Source organism: Tamandua tetradactyla, chromosome 15, assembly GCF_023851605.1.
Source record: "Tamandua tetradactyla isolate mTamTet1 chromosome 15, mTamTet1.pri, whole genome shotgun sequence".
Taxonomy (NCBI): domain Eukaryota; kingdom Metazoa; phylum Chordata; class Mammalia; order Pilosa; family Myrmecophagidae; genus Tamandua; species Tamandua tetradactyla.
The window spans coordinates 34,000,626-34,016,155 of NC_135341.1; the positions used below are offsets into that span (position 1 = coordinate 34,000,626).

General features: G+C 40.2%; 1 long non-coding RNA gene across 1 annotated transcript in view; it reads right to left on the reverse strand.

Annotated features, from left to right (window-relative positions):
* LOC143657115 (uncharacterized) overlaps window positions 1–15,530 on the reverse strand; it is a 27,397-nt gene continuing 11,867 nt past the window's right edge. The window contains exons 2-4 of the long non-coding RNA XR_013162748.1: window positions 13,466–13,550; window positions 1,794–1,893; window positions 1–421 (exon numbers count right to left, since the gene is read on the reverse strand). This is a non-coding gene — a long non-coding RNA (uncharacterized LOC143657115). The remainder of the gene's footprint in view (window positions 422–1,793; window positions 1,894–13,465; window positions 13,551–15,530) is intronic.

Below are 15,530 nucleotides of genomic sequence, written 5' to 3' on the forward strand. Positions count from 1 at the left end.
TATAAGGGTGATGTTGGCTTCATAGAATGGAAGAGTTTGATGAGGGTTGGTGTAACTCTTCTTGTAATAATTGGTGGAATTCATCTGTGAAGCCATCTGATCCTGGACTTTTTTATTGGGAGGATTTTGATGACTTATTCAGTCCTTTTGCTTGTAATTGGCCTGTTGAAGTCTTCTATTTCTTGTAGAATTGGCATAGGTTGCTCATGTGTTTCTAGGAATTTGTCCATTTCGTCTAGATTGTCTAATTTGTTGGCTGCAGTTCTCTGTAAGTTCTCCTACTAAATGCTTAAGGACAGCTCTCCCTGGCATTTAGTGCTTTTTTCTTCAGAATCTCAACAGACCCCATTGCGGGGTGGAGCAGTCCCACCTGGGTCTCATTTTATTTCTTCTTTTGGATATAGTCCTGCTGATGATTCACCTACATGAAACAATTGGAAATCCATATGCAAAAAAAAAAAAACAAAACTAATCTCAACCCAATCTTCACATCTTACACAAAAACTAATTCAAAACCTTAAGTTAAAATATAAAACTACAAATTTTAACAGAAAACATAGGAGAAAATCTCCACGACCTATGATTAAGCAAAGAGGTTGTAGATGGGACAACAGAATTATGATCCATAAAAACTGACAAACTGGACTTCATCAAAAGTTATTCATCAAAAGTTATTTTTATTGATTGAAAGATATCATTAAGAGAATGAAAAGGAAAACCACACAATGGCAGGAGATATTTGCAAATCACATATCTGACAAATGACTTCTATCTACAATATATAAAGAATTCTCAAAACTCATCAGAAGGTAAACAGCCCAATTAGGCAATGTCAAAAACTTGAAGAGACATGTCACTAGTGAGGACATATGGGTGGTAAATAAGCACAGGTAAAGATGTTCAACATCATTAACCATTATGGAAGTGGGGTTGGCAAGCTTTCCTCCTAAAGGGCCAGATAATAAATATTTTAGGCTTTGTGGGCCAAGAGGCAAAATCAATAACACTATTATGTGTAGGTGGTTATATAACAAGAGATAAAACAAACTTTCACAAACATTGTTATTGGTTAATAACTGAGTACAATTTTTCTTTTTTAATACAATTCTACTAATGAGAAGAATACAACTTGTGTCTGTCTGTGTGTGGGGTGTGGACAGTGTTTTGCTTGGTTGGGATTGAAAGTGGTCAGAAAACACGGTCTTCAGTAGTTAGGCCTGCCCGGTCTCACATCAAACAGAGAAACAAGTCTCTTTGTTTTGGTGAGAAGGTGAGTTTTATTACAGGTGCACATGTAAGGAGTGGGAGGGCATATTTTCCAGGACAGTTTGGAGTGTAAAGGGTGATTTGGGCTTTTATAGTCTAAACAGACAAAGAAATGGCCAGGATCCAGAAGAAGAAGGAAAAAAAAAAAAGAAAGAAGGAAAAAAATAGAAGAAGAAAAGCTATTTGGTCAGGATATCCTGTTATCTTAGAGATCTTTCCCTTGTTCGCGTTTTGATCTTGTTTACCAGGAAAGAAATGTGCTGATTATCAGAATATATGGTGTTTTTGGTATTGCTCTATACTGCTTTGGACTGTAATCTCATCCCTGCCGGTAATTCTGGCAAGATTTCTAGTAACAAAGAGTAAACTTTAGAGATATTAGATCAACAGCAAGCTATTTTAGCAAGGGCTTTTAGGCTTCAAATAACTCAAGGCTGCTTGCATGAACTGATGATAATAAACATTTTTCTAGTTACTGAGACTATACTAGACATTTTCCAGCTAAAGGATTATATTTAAGTCCTCACCTTTTTGTGAAATTTTCTTATTCTTCAGAAGTGGCACCTTGTGAGCATTTCTTATGAAGGGAAAGCGGGTGAGGGTCCAATCTTCTGTAATAGCTTCTTGCTGAGCAAGAATGAGGAAGTTCTTATATTAATCTGGAAGATGCTCTGGACATAAACCCATAGATACAATACAGGCAATAGCAAAACAAATATATGGCAAGCAAAATAAAAGCTGTGCTAGCAAAGGCTCTTCTCCATTTCATAGGCAAATTCATTAACCACTTAGAAAATGAGTCTAGTGACTATAACATGATCAGTATCATCTTGCATATGATCTAGTATAGAAGAGATGTTATGGTAGTCATCTGTGAGCGCTTAATACCAGTAAAAGCACAAGCTCCCCCTTCAGCTGCAGTCAGTAGCGGCCATTCTATTTTTTTTTTGCATGGGCAGGCACCAGGAATCGAACCCAGATATCCGGCATTGCAGGCGAGAACTCTGCCTGCTGAGCCACCATGGCCTGCCCAGCCATTCTATTTTGAAAGATAACTTTTCTCATTTGAGCTACCTCTTTGCAGACTGAGCCCTCCCTTGGTGGATTACATAAATTGAGATGCAACATTTACTAGGGCAGTAACTGGGGAAAGGGCATCTAATGCACTTCCTCCTAGGAGGGAGATAGCTGAAAGCCATTCCCACCAGGTAAGGCTCTCTTGGTCCTGCTTGACTACAAGCCTTTCTTATGCACATTACAGTGGGTTTCTGAGGCTTTTACATCACTCAGAGTTTCAGTTAGACTTTTTGCCCAGGCAAAAAGGGGTATCAATAGTGCACTTCTCTATCCAATCATAAAGCAAATATGACCAGAAGTTAGACCTGCAGACCACCTGGTCCCAGCTGGAGGCCAATAAGCTGATAATTGTTTCCCTTCAGAGACCAGTTCTGGGATTAGTTTACACAGTTTTAATGGTTTTACACTGAGCCATTTATCTTTCCAAGGGGAGATGACTTCATCACACTTAGAATAGGGTGTATCTCCAACAAAGTTATGCTGGGTAGAAGTGTTTTGTTGTTATACACAAATGGAAGCATTTCCATGTAGAGTCCCATTTTCTGCTATTAGTCATCCTTTCCCATCCCAGATTGAGTATACAAGGGTGGGGTGGGGGGGATGTGTTAGGAAATATTCTTCTAATTTAGACTGGAGGTCCTGGGCTGCTGTGAAGTTAAACCGAGGACTTCCTCAAGGGCTCCTGTTAGGGCTTAGGCTGGGTTTTGGAAGGTCCCACCATGTAAGGAAGAACAGGATTGTAAGAATAAATTAGGATGAACTAATCGGACCAATTTTGTGGTGAGAAAGGTAAGATGGCCAGGGCAAACTCAGGATTCCAGCAGTAGGCAAATAAGTACAAACCCAGCTATCATTCCTCTGATGGATAGTTGCTGCTTTTATAGTCCACTTTAGGAAGATATTACCTAGCACAAAGCAGGATAGAAGAAAAAGGCAAAAGATGTACAACTTAATCTTAGTTATTATATTGTTTTAGGCAATTTATGGAAGAGTAATTTTAAATCAGCAGTGGGGATATGTGGGTAGGAGGCATCTTCTACTTCCTTCTCCTTTATTTTAACTCCTGAACAGTGAATCCAAGTCTTAATACTCTGCAGTTTAAGAGAAGAGTCTGTGATTAGCAACACAATATAAAGTCCCTCCTACTTAGGGGTAAGGTGATCTTTGGGGTATTTATTCTTTAATGTTTTCCATAACACTCTGTCTCCTAGTTTGTAGGAGTGCATGGCTATATCTGTAGGTTGATTATCAGCAAATTCAGAAATCATCTTTATAGTACTTCCCAGAGAGATAACTGCATATCTTCACAATTTATTATACAGGGGCTGCACAGATATATTCTCAATTACATTTTTTTTTTTTTTAAGGCTGCCCTCTTTATTTTTTAAAGAGATGAGAAAACACTTTGTCTCCAGGTCAGACAGAAGCCACCCCCTTCCAAGTCCTTCCTAAAGGTTGCCCAGGAGATGCTTGCTGGAAGGAGGTGAAAGGGGGAAAGCTGGTTCCAGAGGGGCAGGGAGGTGAGGACGGGGTCTGCAAGCCTGCTGTCATGGCAAGCTGTTGGTTTGCCACAGGTGACACACAGGGCTTTGGTGTCCTCCAGGACAGTTGCAGTGCAGGCTGACCCTGGGAGGGGTGGGTCTGAGCTGGAATCCCAGCTTGAAGGCCCTCTGGTCTGTAAAGGAGAGAGAATCCTGCCTGCTTTATAGACTGCACTGAGGAGTAAGGAGGTGATGTGAAGAGGGCCCCAGGGCCCCACTGGCACACAATGGGCATTCTCCTCCTCTCTGTTCCCTAAGGGCCCTTTGGCGGAGATGGATAGGGGAGGTAGTAAACCTGCTCTCTAAGCTGCTGCCCTCTCCGTAATGTCTATTACTTTCTCTTGACCTTGCTCTGTGCTCTCTACTCTTTATTGCTCACGCTGTTGGGGGAACTCTCAACTGCATTTTTAAGGAAGGGCCTCCTGTACATCATGTCAAAAGGATTCAAACTTAATCTGCTTCTTGGTGCAACTCGGATTCTGAGGAGGGCAAAGGGCCACCTTGTTCCAGATGAGATTAGTTTCTTGACATATCTTAGTAATAATTTTTTTTCAGAGTGTCATTCGTTCTCTCATTTTTCCAGTTGATTGAGGCCTCCAGGTAGCATGTAACTTTCAATTTACCCAAATTGCCTGTGAACATTGAGTTATTTTTGAAACAAGGGCACTGCCGTTGCTTCTCTGAACAGTAAATGGTACACCCAATCTGGGCATTCTTTCTTTTTTTTTTTTTCATGCATGTCTTTATTTTATAAACTCATTTACCCATACACTGAATATGGGGGCGTCAGTCACAAGGTTTTTTACAATCGTATGGTCACAAGAATGAAAATTATATAGCTATATAATCATTATCAAAGATTAAGGCTACTGGAATACAGTTTAACATTTTCAGGTATTTCCTTCTGGCTATTCTAATATACTAGAAACTAAAAATAAATATCTATATGATGAATCACTAGGTCATAATCATGTGCTAAATACTAACTTCTCAGTTACAACTCCTTTCTCTCCTTTGATCATTCTCTCCATCTTCAGGGGTATCAGGGCAACGACCGTTCTAACTTCTTTGAGTTGAAAAGGGGTGTCGACATAATGGGGCTGATATTCTTGGAGAGACTGGTACCCCTGGATTTCAGGGCTTACTTGGCATTGAGCCATCTGGGGGCTTTGTTTCTGAAAAAATAAATTTAATAGGAAAAAGTGTTATAGAGTTTTAGACAGAGTCTAGGGTATTCTTTAAGGTTTTCAGGACTACTGTTGATTGTATTCTTGAAACTGTAGGCAATTTGCAATATCTGGCTGAAGCTTACATGAGAGTAATCTCCAGAATGATTTATTGAATCTATTTGAAATCTTTTACTTACTGAAACTTTATTTTGCTTCATTTATTTTCCCCCTTTTGATCAAGAAGGCATTCTCAATCCAACAACGCCAGAGTGAGGCTCTGGGAGTCATGTCCCATGTTGCCAGGGAGACTTACACTCCTGGGAGTCTTGTCTCACGTAGGGGGGAGGGTGGTGAGTTTATTTGCAGAGTTTGACTTAGAGAGGCCACATCTGAGCAACGAAAGAGGTTCTTTGGGTTTGACTGTTAGTCATAATGGTAAGTAGGCTTAGCTTCACCATTACAGAAATAAGTTTCATAAGAGCCTCAAGATCAAGGGCTTAAAGCCTGGCAGGTGAACTCACTGCCCTCCCCACTACATGAGACATAACTCTCAGGAATGTAAATCTCCCTGGCAATGTGGGACCTGACTCCCAGCAATGAGCTGGGACCCAGCATCGTGGGAATGAGAAGGCTTTCTTGACTGAAGGGGGGAAGAGAGAAATGAGACAAAACAGTGGCTAAAAGATTTCAAACAGAGTCGGGAGGGTATCCTGGAGGGTATTCTTATGTATTATATAGATATCCTTTTTTAGTTTATGTGTATTGGAGTGGCTAGAGGGAAGTACCTGAAACTGTTGCACCGTGTTCCAGTAGCCATGATTCTTGAAGAAGATTGCATAACTGTATAGCTTTTACAGTGTGACCGTATGATTGTGAAACCTTGTTTCTGATGTTCCCTTTGTCTAGGATATGGACAGATGAGTAAAAAGATAAGGATACAAAACAAATAAATAATGGTGGGGGATAAAGGGTAAAAACTGGATAGATTGAAATACAGTGGGTCAATGAGAGGGAGGGCTAAATGGTATGGGATGTATGAGTACTTTTTTTAAATTTCTTTTTCTGGAGTGATGCAAATGTCCTCAAAGTGATTGTGATGAAGAATATACAAGTATGTGATGATATTGTGAGCCACTGATTGTATAATATGGTTGGACTGTATGTGTGAGGATATTTCTCAATTACAAAAATCTATATAAAGAGATCAAGAGCTTGACTTATTAAGATGGGAGTCCCTAATGCTTGAGAGAATATCAGGAATTCCTCAGGAGGGGAGGTTTCATAGTTCCACATTTTTCTCCAGTCAATGGACTTTGCAAATACTTTTTTATTTTCTGCCCAAAATATTCTGGAATGTATCAGGGTATTACAAAAAACGTGTTTTAAAATACATAGACAAAATTATCCTTTACTCTGTATTCCGATTTACCTTAGTCCTAACCATTCATATCTCTATTTGAAGTCTGATCTCTTTTTCAGCTTTTTTGTCAGTTGCTGTATGGAATAACACTAACTTTCAGAGCTGCAGAACTCTAACTCTGTTACACAGATACCCAAAGTTCCAGGGAACTGAAAGATTATACACAAAGAGCACAGCATCTCAGAATTTGGAGATAACAATTAAAATTCAGGAATAAATGTAACTGTTGTAAGAGCTACAATCTAGGAATCTTTCCAAATGAGTCTTATTGACCATTCCGTATTCCTTAATCATTGATTGCCCAATCTCTGCCCACTTTCTATTTCCTGATAACCTACCCTCTCATATTTAATTCTCAGAGTGGGCTCCTTCTAATTAGTTTATATTGTAGAAACCATATAATATTTGTCCTTTCACTTCTGGCTTATTTTGCTTAACACAATGTCCTTAAGGTTCATTCACCTTGTTGTATGCCTCCTGGCTTCCTTTCTGCAGCCGCACAATACTCCATTATATGGATACACCACAGTTGCCCTTCTGTTTATCAGTCATTGTACCCTTGGGCCCAAACTAGGTATTATTGGTATCCATCCATTGGCAATCATGAATACTGGTGCCATGAACACCAGTGTACAAATGTCCATTCATATCTCTGCTTTCAGTTCTTCTGAGGATACACCTAATAATTGGATTGCAGGTAGGTATTATTTCTTTCAACATCATTTTGTGTCTTCAGTTGGTCTTTCAGTGTGGGTGGGGAAGGCTTCAACCCACCCTGAAAATGTGTCAGCTAACACTAGAAGAGAGCAGTTGCTTGGGGCATCACCATAAAGTCCATTTTGCCCATCTTCTCCAGGTGTAAACACATGAGCCTGCACCCCTCCTGTCAGAGGGGACCCACTAGTTTTGAGGGTTATTTTTATGGCATTGAACACATTTGCCTATTATTTTATGGATTGTTGTTTGGATTTTTGGTCCTGCAATGTGCCCTCTAATCCATGTTGCAAAGGCATCTTTTTCATAGTGAGTCCTCTGGTGCAAATATGACAGCACCGGTTCTCTTAGTTTTTTTTTTTTTTTTTTTTTTGGCAGCAAAACTTGGCCTAATTTCAATTGCAACCATCCTTTCTCCATCTTAACATTAAATCCCCATTCTTTAGCTCTAAGTTTTTTGTTTCATAAAGTGGGGTGAATGATGAGAGGTCTGCAGTTGGGATAAGAGTGAATGCTTTGGGGCTTTTAGGTTCGTATAGTTTCCTAGTAGCTGCCTTTGCTGCCAAATCTGCCTTATGATTCCCTTTTGCTAGATGGAGTTTGACTTTGGATGCCCTAAACAATGTATCACAGCAACTTCTGTTGGTAGCAGGATGGTTTCTTATAAAGCTAATATTGTCTCTGGGTGCTTCATTTCTTTATTATTGGTGGTTAAAAGTCCTCTTTTCTTCCAGATTGTCCCATGAGCATGCACTACAGAAAAGGCATAGTGAGAGTTAATATGAATATTTATTTTCTTGCCTTGGCTGATGATCAAGGCTTGGGTTAGAGCAATGAGTCTGGCTTTCTGGGCTGATGTACCAGCAGCAGGGGGTTGGCTTCTAGCACCTCTGTCAGTGTTACCACAGCATATCCTGACCCTAGATGTCCATGGTCCATAAAACTGTTCCCATCTGTGAACATTTCCAGGTCAGGTTCCTTTAGAGGGGTGCCAGGGTGTCCCTCAAATCTGGTCGACTATAGAACACTTCCTCAATCACCTGAATGGAGTCATGCATAGCGGTCTCATGGATTCAGGCAAAAGTGTAGCTGAATTCAAAACTGTAGAATTTAAGAGACCCATGCTAGGGTTATCTAATAATATGGCTTGACATTTTCCTAGCCTGCCGGCAGTCAACCAGTAGCCTCTTTTCTGACTAAGCAGAGAGAGCACACTGTGTGGCATGTGTACTCAACTTCTTGACCCAAGGTGAATTTTTTTTTTCTTTCTGCAGTTTATTTATTTTTAAACTTTTTTTTAATTAATTAAAGAAAAAATTAACAAACAAAACATTAAGATAACATTCCATTCTACATATACAATCAGTAATTCTTAATATCATCACATAGTTGCATATTCATCATTTCTTAGTACATTTGCATCGCTTTAGAAAAAGAAATAAAATGATAATAGAGAAAAAAAAGACTATACATACCATACGCCTTACCCCTCACTTTCATTTACCACTAGCATTTTAAACTGAATTTATTTTAACATTTGTTCCCCCTATTATTTATTTTTATTCCATATGTTCTACTCTTTTGTTGATATCATAGCTAAAAGGAGCATCAGACATAATGTTTTCACATTCACAGAGTCTCATTGTGAAAGCTATATCACTGTTCAATCATCATCAGGAAACATGGCTACTGGAACACAGCACTACATTTTCAGGTAATTCCCTCCAGCCTCTCCATTACATCTTGAACAACAAGGTGATATCTACTTAATGCGTAAGAATAACCTCCAGGATAACCTCTTGACTCTGTTTGGAATCTCTTAGCCATTGACACTTTGTCTCATTTTACTCTTCCCCCTTTTGGTCGAGAAGGTTCTCTCAATCCCTTGATGTTAATTCTCAGCTCATTCTAGGGTTTTTCTCAGTCCTTTGATGCTGAGTCTCAGCTCATTCCAAGATCTTTGTTCCACATTGCCAGGAAGGTCCACATCCCTGGGAGTCATGTCCCACACAGAGAGAGGGAGGGTGGTGAGACTGCTCGTCATGTTGGCTGGAGAGAGAGGCCACATCTGAGCAACAAAAGAGGCTCTCTTGGGGGTGACTCTTAGGCCTAAACTTTAAGTAGACTTGACCTATCCTTTGTGGGGTTAAGTTTCATGTGAACAAACCCCAAGACTGGGGGCTCAGCCTATAGGTTTGGTTGTCCACACTGCTTATGAGAATATCAAGAATTCAACTTGGGGAAGTTGAATTTCTCCCCACTCTCACCATTCCCCGAAGGGGGCTTGCAAATACTTTTCCAGTCACTGATCAAATCATTCTGGGATTCATCGGGGCATCACTCTAGACAAACCAACAAAATCTCATGTGCTACCCAAGGTGAATTTTGTAGCTTCTTGTAAAATATCGTCAGTGGCAGCCACAGCCTGAAGGCAAGTTTCTTTGTGTCACTGAATCCAGTTTCTTTGAGAAATATGCTACAGGTTGTCGACACCCCCACAAAGTTTTGTGTGAGAACACCCAAGCCCTATTCCCTACCTTTCAGGCAGTCCCAAAGCTGGATCGGTGCCCAGCTTCTCTTTAATTTGCTGAAAGGCTAATTACATTTTGCAGTCTCTTCTAGGGCTTCTCAGTCTGAATCTTGCATAATGGCATAAAAGATTTAGCAATAAATCCAAAATTGTGGATCCAGACATGGCAGAAACCAGCCATCCCTAGAAATCCTTGCAGTTGCCTCTTTGTCTTAGGGACTGAGACATTCATCAAGGCTTGGTGCCTGTCAGGCAAGAGGGCCCCCTGACCCTGGGAGAATAAAGAGCTTGACACAGGATTTAGTAATTTGAGCCTTTTTCTGAGACATTTTATAAACCCTAGCATTAAGAAAGTTCAGAGTTTTAATAGCATTTGCATCTGAATTTTCTACAGTTTCGCTGACTATCAAAATATCATCTGAAAGGTTTAGGAGGCAAAAGGGTGAGAAAGAAGGAAGGTAGACAAGGAAATTTAAAGTGGGTGGGTTTATCTCTGTGCTCCCGGCAGAGCTCACCAAACCCAAGATGGAGAGAGGTGAGTCTGCACGAGGGCTTTGTGTGGGCAGCTTTTAAGGATGAAAGTCAGGTGACGTCAGGAAGAGGCGGTTCATTAGTTCCGGAAGTCATGCTGGGAGGGACAACACGCCTCCACAGCTCAAGTTGCAGTGCCCTTCCCCATTCCCCGACCTAACATCATCTACATATTGCAAATCATTCAAATCTTTTGCTCAGAATTCTCCAAAGAATATGGGAGCATTCTTGAATCCTTGGGGTAAGACAGTCCACATGAGTTGCTCTTTAACTTTAGTGTCCGGGTCCCCCCATTCAAAGGCAAATATTTCTTGGGAGTCAAAAGCTCAGGTATGCAAAAGAAACCATTCTCTAAGTCTAACACAGAGAAGCGTTTGAAGGACCCCATCGGAGTTGTCAGTAGCATGTAAGGATTAGGCACAACTGGATAAACATCTTTTACAATTTCATTTATAGCTCTTAAATCTTGGACAAATCTATGTTCTTCATTCATGCCAGGTTTCAGGACTGGGGGTATAGGTGTTTTATATGAAGACTGGCAAAAATGAATGAAGCTACTTTCTTTTAAGGTTTCTATTACTGATAATGGCTTTCCTTGCTTGTATTGACAAAGGATATTGACTTAACTTGGGTGGATTTGCTCTGGCCTTGAGTTCAATCTTTACTGGATGGACAGTTAGTTATAGCTTTTTCTGGAGTGTCAGATGACTAGACTTCAGAGGTGACCACTCTAATATATGATCTGATACCAGTTTCTTTTCCAACTTGTAAAAGGGTAGGCTGCAGGTGCAGTCCTTTATCTGGTGGCACTCAAATCTTTATTTTCTCCTTTTGAGAACACAACTTAAGCATTTAGTTTAGTTAGGAAATTCCTTTCCAGCAAGAGTATAGGACATTCAGGCACATACAGAAATTGATGCAAATGCTCTTTCCCAGTTTTACAGTTTAAAGGCTATAGAAGCACCTTAGGTGTATTTAGCCATTTGTTTCAACTATCATTTGCTCTTTTGTCTTGGAGGCTAATTGCTGGCTTAACACTGAATAAGTTGCTCCTGTATAAATAAGAAAGCCCATTTATTTGCTTGCCACCCTTACCTTTATCTGAGGTTCTAGGTAGGAAATAGGTTTGGCAGAAGAAAATGCTGCCAATGCCTTGGGCACCACAAACTGGGGCCTTCTAGTTTGGATCCATGGGCCATTAATGCCATTTCATTCTTTTCTTTTCTCTTATTTGCCAGTTTGGGACAGTTTTTCCAGTGCCCTTCCTCCCTGCAGTAAGCACTGATCTTTTCTTGGTTTCTCTTTCCTCTTTTCTCCATTATGCCTTCTTCATGCTCAATTCCCACTCAGAACAGCTGCCAGAAAGACAGTCTGTTGTTTCATCTGTTATTTTTGTTGAGTTTGTTCCTGATAGTTAAATACTTTGAAAGCAACATCTGTGACCATTGCCATGGGCATTCCAAGCCTGCCCTCCAGCTTCTTCAATTTGAGTAGACTGTTTGAGCACCGTGACTAACAATGGTCATGTTAATTATTCCAGTGTTCTCCACAGCTTCTGGATCTATATCAGAATATCTCTGGTATTCTTCAAAGATTCTTTCTAATAAAGCAGAAGGACTCTCATTAGTCTCTTCCTGCATCTCCCATATTTTGTTCAGAGATTTTTGTTTTGGGTTCCTGTTCTTAAGGCCAGCCCAAATGAGTGTCTTATAGTGCTCTAATCTAGCCCACTCCCCAGGGTCATTAGTGTCCCCGCAGGGCTTCCCATCAGGGACGGTGGCACTTGGAATGGAGTAATACTTGGGATGGAGTAAATGGAGTCCTGGGGAGTCACCTCTTGTAAGTGACCTGCTTCTTGTCTCACTTTATCTAACACCATTCATCTTTCCTCTGAAGTTAGTAACAAATTCATCAATGACTAAATATTGGCCAAATTTGGGGTGCTGTATGACAAAAATGGACCAAACACTCTTTTCATTTGGTCTGGATCAGGCCTGTCTCTGGGTGTGCGGTCTTCAGTTTAACAAGTCAGGTTCTGCAAACAGCATGTGGACTGATATAGTTCCCCATCAGCTCCTAAAGGAACCTGACATATTGGAGATTGCTCTGCCCCAGAAGTAGTCACACGCTGTTCAGATTGCACACCACTGTGGGTATGAGAGGGGGAGCTCAATTCTTTTCACAGGAATATATGGGGGTGCTGGAGGAGCACTAGGCGGCTCGGCCAGGCTCATAGATGGTGGAGAAAGCTGGAGTGGCATTGCTGCCAGACCTGCTTTGGGAGGTGTTGGCCCCCACCCCCCACATACTTGAGACTGTAAGCAAGATACAGTCGCTACACTAACAGGTGGAAGAGGTGGAAGGGATGAGGAGGAAAGAAGGTCATCCAATGGATCCTTTCATAAGTGAGGATTTTATATAAGGCCTCTTATTCTCTTGGACCTTGTCTAGGGGCTTCCTTTTAAATACCTCACAATGTCCTGAGGCTTCCTCTATAGGTTTCTCTTCTGTTGTAACAGGCTTCTCCCTTATAACTCCCTCTGAATTTTCAAGGTACAATAAATCCAATCTTCTTACAATGTCTTTATATTTACACAACCCCACAAATGATTGAATATAGGGCATTACTTCTAATGGCTTTTTTTTTGCAATACATTTCTAATTGGATAATCACCTGAAAGTCAGGAGTCCCATTCTCTGGCCATCCCGCCCCTTTACTTAACTTATATTGTGGCCACAATGACGCATGAATAATTCCTTCTTTAAATGATGCTTTCCAAATTCAGACCAATAATTAAGAATACTTCCCGAAAGAGATGGAGCTGGCACACTTTGAGAGTTTCCCATGGCTGGGCAATACCAACAGAAATCATGAAGACGATATCAGAGTAGGAGCTCCTCAAACACAAGTGATTCCCCACACAACTGCAAGCTGCAACTGCACAAAATCAACAGCGGAACCATAAATCTGGGGTCATGGATAGTGGAGCTCAAACCCACTGAGTCTGCATGGACAATTCCTGGATCAACTCAATAGACTTTTCACACAATAGGCTAATTGAAACAGAAGGAAGCAAAGCAAGAGTGACAAACAAAAGATCATATACTGGGTGTGTGGGTGGTTCAGTTGTTAGAATGCCCGCCTTCTATGCGGGAAGCCTGGGTTCGATTCCTGGACCATGCAGACCCCAACCAAAAAAATAGATCATACACTTACCCAGTACAGGAACGTCTCAATTGCAAAGTCACCTTCATGCAGATGTGCCTGATGTCCATCTGTGACAGGTGCTACAGTCCCGGCCCTACAGGAAAAATTCCCAGACAGTTGCTAGGCATGGAGCCAAGGTGTCCAGGTGAGTCCCACAGCCAATGAGACATGGATCAGGGCTGCACTTAAAGCAGCCGGGCTCCTGGCTGGCTCACCGAATTGTTACTGTAAGAAAACACACTCTCCTATAATTAGGCTCACTTGATATAGTATCAAACAGAGAAACGAGTCTCTTTGTTTCAGTGAGAAGGTGAGTTTTATTACAGGTGCACATGTAAGGAACAGGAGGAAATATTTTCCAAGACCAATTAGGATTGAGAACGGTGATTTGGGCTTTTATAGCCCAAAGAGACAAATAAATGGTCAGGATGCCAGAAGAAAGCAGAAGAAAAGAAAAATACAGAAGGGGAAAAGCTGTTTGGTCAGCATATCCTGTCATCTTAGCAGTCCTCCCCTCATTCAGGCTTTGATCTTGTTTTTGAAGGAGAGGAAGGTCTGATTATCAGACCATATGGTGTTTTTTTTTGGCATCACTCTATACTGCTTTGGACTGTAATCACATCCCTACAGGCAATACTAGGAAAGTTTCCAGGAACAGAGAGTAAACTTGTGAAATCAGGTCAATATCAAGCAATTTCAAGAAGGGCTTTTAGGCTTAAAATAACTCAAGGCTGCTTGAGTGATGTGATGATAATATACATTTTTCTGGCTACCGAAGACTATACTAAGCATTTTCCAGCTAAAGGATTATACTGAGTATTTTTCCTAACTATCCAGCTATCACTATCATCAAAATCAATTGCAAAGTTTATCTATTAATGCCCATCTGTAATAAGATTTTACATATTACATCTTTGAAAATATCTTTTCTCACATGTAGCTGTTGTGTGAAATAGATGGTGTTTTCAAATAATGAACATTGATCCAGGAGCATGAGTTTAATTGCACATATTCATCACCTGGAAGACATTTATAGAGTTAAGTATATCATTACGTTACAAATTAATTACTCTGAATTTAAGTTTAGACAGGAGTTCCTCAATTGTGCAATTAAGTGGATTTAGAAACATGGACATTCCCTTTGTATTTGCATGGAGATCTGAAAAGTGCTGCTGCTACTATAGCTTGAGCTCAGAAAATATATGCACTGTAAATCTGTGGGAATGGAGATCTCCCTGCTTGTTTTAATTTTGACAGCTTGGAAAGGGTATAAGGCAGCTAGATGTTAGTTAAGATTCAAAATTACTTATCAAAATAACTACTAAAAAGAAGCTACAAAAAAAAACAAACAAATAGCTGTACTACAGTATATCAGTATATAAGTTTCATATATATACATTGTTGTGGTCTTTAATTTCAGGTTTAATTCATTAAGAGACCTAAAGTCTGCAGCAAAAGCTTGTTTCTAACGTCATTCAGTATTTGTTAATAGTTGAAGGCAATTCTTCTCATTCAGAAGATTTTCAGTCTTGGCCCTGAGCTAAGAAAAAAATCTCAATAAATCTTTATCACAGCTAAGACTTTGAAGTTCTGTGTCATGGATAGTCAGACTGTTCAGCTCTGTAACTGGCAAAAATTCATAGAACTGATAGTGATTAATTCACAAAGGCAAGTGAAGTTTACCATTGACAATACTGGTTCAATAATACCACAGGTTTAAGTATTTTCCACAAAGTATCTGATGATGAATACAATGTCTAAGAATAGTACGCTTGAAGTACCTTTGATTTGACAGGTTTGGAAATTTGTCCAACTAACTCTTTTATCTGATGCACACATAATTTCACCACTATCAATTGAATCACATCTTCTCAGGTTCCACTTAAGTTTGTACTAAATTAGTGTTTTCTTAACTTTGAAAATATTGTTATTTTTATTTGTTTTATGTAGTGTCTTTGTAGAGGCTAATTCCTCAGTCACTTCAAACTCAGCACAGGCCCCTCAAGTAAACAGCTGATCTGTCCTGGCAACATCCTTCAGTTTATCAAGACCCAAGGAGAAACACTCAAAATCA